General features: G+C 44.5%; 1 protein-coding gene across 3 annotated transcripts in view; it reads right to left on the minus strand.

Moving 5' to 3' along the window:
- Positions 1–6,347, minus strand: part of TXNRD1 (thioredoxin reductase 1) — a 72,741-nt gene extending 66,394 nt beyond the window's left edge. Inside the window, exon 1 of one of the 3 annotated variants that reach the window (XM_019952405.3) lies at positions 6,195–6,347. The gene's annotated coding sequence lies outside the window, so the exon portion shown is untranslated. The other 2 variants (XM_019952407.3, XM_019952408.3) reach the window with 2 other exon arrangements.
- Positions 6,348–6,611: the final 264 nt, after the last annotated feature.

Raw genomic sequence — 6,611 nt, forward strand, 5'->3', positions numbered from 1 at the left:
ACCTGACACAGCTACATAAACTGAAGATGGACAATGCCGCTATCAGACAGCTCTTTTAAAAGTCTGAACTGCTTTATATGCTGCCTAGAACCTCTCCTGAACTATTATACTTAGGGCTTAATCGCTAACGGAGACAGTCCACTTTCACCAAATCAGACACCTTGTAGCTAAATCCCTCACTGAAGTCAGTCCTCTGGCCCTACCATCAACCATTCATTCCACAGGTATTTACTGAGTGCATACTAGGTGTTAAAATAACACATGGAAGATACAAAGATAAACCATTTTCATCCTAAAGGAGGATGTTAGCTACCTCCTGACACTTTTCTAAAGGAGGGTATAATTTAGCAGGCACAGAGGAATGCAGTTCCACTCAGCAAGCATGCTATGCACAAACGCCAATTTGCCAGAGCTATGCTAGGAATACCAAGATTTGCATGGGCTCAGCCATGAATCATGAGCACACAATCACACCAGGGAGATCAGGCACGCATCCCAACAGCGATAACACAGAGCCAAGTGCCAGAAGTGTGAGAACACCAGAGTGAACTTTACAGACAGGCCTGCGCTCCATCCTGGCTCTGCTGCTTTATTAGCTGAGTCACCGGGGCATACTCCTTAAGTTCTGAGGGCCTCCATTTGCTCATCTGTAAAACTGGATCACACCACCTCCTTCACAGGACTACTCCTGGGAGGATTTCAGTCAACTGGGTACCACAGCATTTAGGGGCTATCACACAACAGACGTTCAATAAATGGTAGCTGCTATCATTGACAGACATTCATTTAAATTTCTGATGAGCTCTAAGGCAGATCTAGAATCCCAGGCACAAGGAATAAGTCTAACTCTTCACTTCTGATATTGGCAGGACTCCTCCTTTCCCAGGGACAGGGATTTGCGGGAGTGCTGCGGGAGCGGAGGAGGGAGAAACAGGCAAATCTGGCCTTGTACTCTGACACAGGTAGGCAGTTGGAAAAGTGGGTCTGAGCAGGAAGAAAAGTCGAGAAAGAAAATGAAGAACAGAACAAAGGAGGGAAATTTTAGGGACCACAGCTCCAACAGTATTCCCACGAGCTTCCAGTAGAGATAAACGGGGGCAGAGCACGAGATCACCAGAAAAGCAGGTTGGGGCCAGACCCTGGAGGACACAGAAAACCAAGTTAAGAAATATATACTCATTCTGGATGCAGATCTGGGGGCAGCAAAGAAGCAATCAGGAAGATGGTTCTGCAGCAGATGGACTGCAAGGACAGGGAGATCAAAAGTGGGCAGCCAGTTAGAGACCGTTTAGGTAGGAGGCAACAGTACCTGAAGTAGCCTGGGCAAAAAGTTAATAGAAGAAGTAGGCACCTGTGTGGGAAACCATCAGGCCCTGGTAAATGAACAGACAGGAAAGGTGAGAGCAAATCCAAAGCCTGGACCAGAAGAGTGACACCACTGTACAAGGACTGACAGACAGCAAAGAAGAGGCTTGTGCTGTCACCTGGTTAAAGTGGGAGAAGGCACTGGGTCTCACCATGCATTCCCAGCTAGTAAAAATTTTACTATATAATCAGCACCAAACAAATTCATTGTACTAACAATCCATGCCTCTTGTAAACACTGTTAGTCCTTACTCTTACCTTAAATAAACCAGAGTCAAAGCATCCTTCAATTCTCCTTAGGCCTCAACCTTAACTAGGCCAAAAAGCACATACACTACTAATCTCCCCGGAAGGGATTATCTGAGAAGAGAATCAAGTTTTCTGCCCATTTTGGTAGAGTATTAAGAACGAAAGGGAATGGTCAGAGTTATTAAGTTACCACTCATTTCCCGATGTCTATTCAGTGAGGAGTCTGGTTTCTGGTAACTTTTAGAAGTTAGGCTTGAAAGGAGACCTGCCTGTTTCAGTGCCTACCCCAGGCCCAGAACGTGGGGGGCTCCCAGCCTGACCACAACACCATCACCTCTGAGCTCCTCCCACACTGGCTCCATAATTCCCTTGGATGTTAATCATGCACCACTTTGTGTCCGTCTTGGAAGAAATTAAGTCCCATGTTGCAAGTTTTAGTCTTAATCTCCCAAGATTATTATCTCAAACTACTGAAGGCTTAACTATGTCTGGCACTTTGTATTCCAATAAGCACTCTTTCACTCACTTTGCTTTACCTCTCAATACCACCGACAGGCATTCATTTTATATGAGTGGTTTCAAAACTCTGGAATCCTGGAGACACTGATTTACATATAAGAAAGAGTCCCTGTAGGAAAATTTGCAAGCTTGCTCTTAAGAACTACAATGTTTATGAAAGCCGTATGTCTTTGTGCAACAGGAACTATATTCATAGTTCTTAGAATTTAGTAGCTAGCTAGTGCTAATTTCACACGTGGACACACAAGCCCTGACCACAGATAGCACAGTTCCCCATTTTTCTATTCAGGTAGGAAGTGTTACTTGCCTGTTGAGTTACTATTTGCCATCTTCTAACTAACACCTTTTAGGTATTAAATAGTAATCTTTTGTTTGGTTTTCCTCGATTCTAATTATTTAGCAACTAATCGTGACCAAACTACCTTATACATTAAAGTAAGTCTCAAACGTGATATTTATCATAAGAATTACCTGAGGAGGCTTGTTTAAAATAAATTTAAAGGCAGAACCTAGCCCCTTCCAGAGGGTTCAATGAACAAGATCTCGGGTAAAGCCCAAGCATGTGTGTTTAACAAGCACTCCAGGGGACTCTGTGCAGGTGGTCCATAGTCTACAGTTTTTTGAAAGGCACTAAAGCCTTCATCCTGTAGGTAGTCATCTAAATGTATCAGTTCCTTGGAGTAGGGCTGTACTCCCTGGTCTCCCATAGCACACTGTGAAAACAAGGTAGGTTTTGCTGCTGCTGCTATTTATTGAGGAGAAAGGAAGACAAAGGAAGAAACAATATTAAGAGGAGAAAAGAAAAGCACATGTTTTAACGAGCTCCCTCCCTCTCCATTATTTAGGTTGCAACTAAAGCAGGAAATCTTAAGCTTTTTTAAGGTGTGGACTTCAGGATTATAACACTAATTCTATAAGCACTCAACTCTCCACTAAATAAATGCCTTTCTCCACTCAAACCCAATGTTCCCTAAAGAATTTCAAGACCTACCATTTAGTTCCAAACGTGGGCAACAATTATCTAGAAATTCACAAACATTTCAAAGCAGTAGCCTTACCTTGTTGTGTCTTCTTCCATATCTTAGTACTCATTAAAAACCAAAAATATATCAAATGATACAAAGGAGAGTGGTAAGTTTACTTAAAAGAGATGTTCATTTTTAAAAATTTAATTATAACTTGGTGGTAGGCTTTTCATGCATGGCATCGCACCTCACTAAATGTCTGAAATTAACTATGATCATATAGAATTGAGAATATCAGATCTTACCAATAAAGTAGGTGCAAAGCTTATAAAAAAGTGATTTTACTTTTTACTCCCACTGGTGTTAAAACTAGGACCATGTGTAGAATTTATATAAAGATCAAATGCCTATACAGCTTTTTAAGTACAAATTTATGACACAGGCAGAGAAAAGATCAGACAGGAAAGAATATTAACAGGACTTTGTCTCATTTTACTTGCAAACTAAAGGTCTTGAGTAACACAGTGTATTTTATACCAAGCTAAAAGCCTTAATCTCCATTAATTATTTTCCATTAGTTTACTATTTGTCTTTGAAGTCTATCTCCATTTCTTATATCCATTCTTCAAAAAGGTAATAAGATTCTTTTAAAAGAAAAGGTAGTAAATAAAAATACAAATTGTTATAACCTTCCTAAACACACACACATCTAAATACATTGTTACATTTAACTGAGGCCTCAGGCTTACTTCTAAGAGGCAATGTTCAAGTATAAGATCCATTTCTTTTTTTTTTTTTTTTTAAGATCCATTTCTTAAACATTACATTGATACAGACAAGGAGGACAAAAAAAATCAGCAAAAGTTAAAGCTATACCAAGGTGATAGGATTCTAAGGCTTTCTAACCTGGTCATCCACGTTGCATATCTCCCCCAAATGTGCACCCAACCTCCCAGCATCTTGCCTTTATGGCAGGTCATGACCCATCCAGCCTCCCAGCATCTTGCCTGTATGGCAGGCCATGACCCATCCACCCCTCAGTGGATGGTCCTAAGGGAGGACGCCACCACACTCACCACCACCCAAAGGAAAGATTTATTTCTCTTCTTTCCCTCTACCCAGTTGTTAACTCTGGGCTAGAAAAGAGATACCTGAAGGGAAATGAACTTACTCTAGGAGCTTGCTGGTTGCTCTCCCCTGAGCCTGGGGTTTCTGGGTTTCCCTCCCTGAGAATTAAAGAGGAAGACGATAGGGACGGACAAAGATAAAGCATTTCTTGACCCACTTTCCTCAGTACTTCTCTAAACGACTCACTTTCAGCAGTTTACATTGCTGCTAAAAAATTTTGTTATTTGGATTTACTGGGAAGGAAAGAAAAAGGACACTTTAAAAAACCTATTTGAAAGAAGAAAATAGGCCGTCTGCCCTTCCACGCTTCCCACTTCTGAAATGTGTGTCTCATCCACGTCGATTAACACGTGAGCTGGCCCCCACGTTTCTTTGTCGTTTTCTAAGGATGTGCTCCGGTTGGAGGTTCGCTCACAATCACCCTGGCTTTGAGACCACGGCCGGATCGATGAGCTCGTTTGCAGTTCAGGCGGCAAAAGAGACGTTAAGGTCCCCTACCTACCTTCAGGGTTGGACCATGGCCGCCTAGCTTTCTCCGTTTCACAAACACAACGGGTATGTCGGTTTTCAAGGTCAGTTCGCAGAGCGCTCCCTCGAGGCCCCGCCCGTTCTCTGGGGCGCAAAAGCAGAGCGGATCCGGTCAGTCTTTCCGCCCGGGGCCGTGGCGGGAAGTGCGCGGCGGGGGCGGGGCTTCCGCGTCCCAAACTGCACTCGCCCGGGCGACAGCCCAGGCCCCAGCCCCGGCCCTGACCTTGACTAAGGCCGGCCACCAGCTCGGGTCCCGGACCGGCGCACCTACACGCGGGCTGGAAACATGGCCTCGAGGCCAACTAACACCTCCCAACTTAATCTTCCTTTGAACTCTGCATCGTATACACAGAATGCCAAAAAACCAACTTCCAAAGTTTCTCTGAAATTTGAAACCTCGAGGCAAAATTAAGAACACTGCCCACTTGGGGTGCTTTTATTAGAGAACCTTGAAATAATACAGCAACACCCTAAATGACATGCTTGGTGCAAATGGTCCAATTTTACAAACGGGCGAACTCAGGTAAAGAATGAGTCAGTGCGAATTAAAAATAGACTCTAGTTATACTGACATCAGGTCCATTCATGAGACAAAAACCACACCAGCCCCCAAAGTATAGCTGTTTGACAATAACAATAATAATAGCAGCTAACGATTCTGTAGTGCTTTGCATATGTTAATACTTAATCTTCATAACTACCCTGTTGAAGTAGGTCCAATCAGGTCCATTTCACCAATAGGGAAACTGAGGCACAGAAAAGCTTCCCTACCCAAATTCAAGCAGCTAGTCAACAGCAGAGCCAGGATTCAAACCAGGCAGTGCAGTGTAGCCTTTAACCCCTACCCTGTACTGCCTGATACAGTGAGATAAGCGCCGGTTCCTCTTAGTTGTCTCCTTTAACAGCCTAGGGAAAGTCACAGGAGTCTAAGCCTTAGGTCTCCCCACTTGAACACACGAAGACACACGTGATTTGCCAATCTCTCACAATTTCTGAGGATTCAGTGGTGTGAAAATTCCTCGAAAGGCATCCTTTAATCGTTATACTCGCTTAATGCTGACAAGGCTCTGTCAATCTATTCATCATATTATCACCTACATTTCAAGACTCGTGCATTAAGAAATGATACAGAAACTATTTTCTCCGATATTCTGCAAACCGTCTCTATAAAGAAGAGCTGCAGACAGGAAACCACCAGCCGACAGGGGGCCGGTCTCACCTACCAACACGCCAAGCTTTCACCGACCCGGGCGAAACAATGAACACCGCCAAGAAGCTCACCCGACTTAAGAGAAGCCTCGGCCCTACTCAGACACGCATTCAAACGTCTCCCCTTCCCCTGCATCCACAAGGCACCCGGCAGGAGGATGCTCTCGGCCCAGAGTGTTCACAGCCCAGGGGCTTGGGGCTTCCTCCGTTTTCAGTAAACCCGAAGCTTACACGAACACGAGTCCTTGGGCACCAGGCGCTCCTTCAGACGTCCCAGCACCTGCTGCTCCGGTGCAATGCGGGACTGAAGCAAACTGAGGAGGAAAGGCTGCGGGTTCCCAGTAGCTCCGAGAAGCCGCGCCCTCCTCTGAATGGGCGGGCAAACCGCCAGAGTCAGAATGACAAAGCAAAAACCCACTCTTCGTGCAGCACTGGCAACTAGGCTGATGCGCTTAGCAAAGTGGGATCTCCTAATTGGGTGACAGCATATCCTCTTCCTGCTCACAGCGCCCCCAACCCAAGAAAGGAGCAAAAACAATTTAAGAAATATTTGGAACCGGAACCAAGAGTGTGCCTTAATTGAACAAAACTGGACTATGCCCTCGGGCAGTGACTCCCGAACTTTGCTACTGATTGTAATCATGCGAG

The sequence above is a fragment of the Tursiops truncatus genome, chromosome 11 (assembly GCF_011762595.2).
Source record: "Tursiops truncatus isolate mTurTru1 chromosome 11, mTurTru1.mat.Y, whole genome shotgun sequence".
Lineage (NCBI taxonomy): Eukaryota > Metazoa > Chordata > Mammalia > Artiodactyla > Delphinidae > Tursiops > Tursiops truncatus.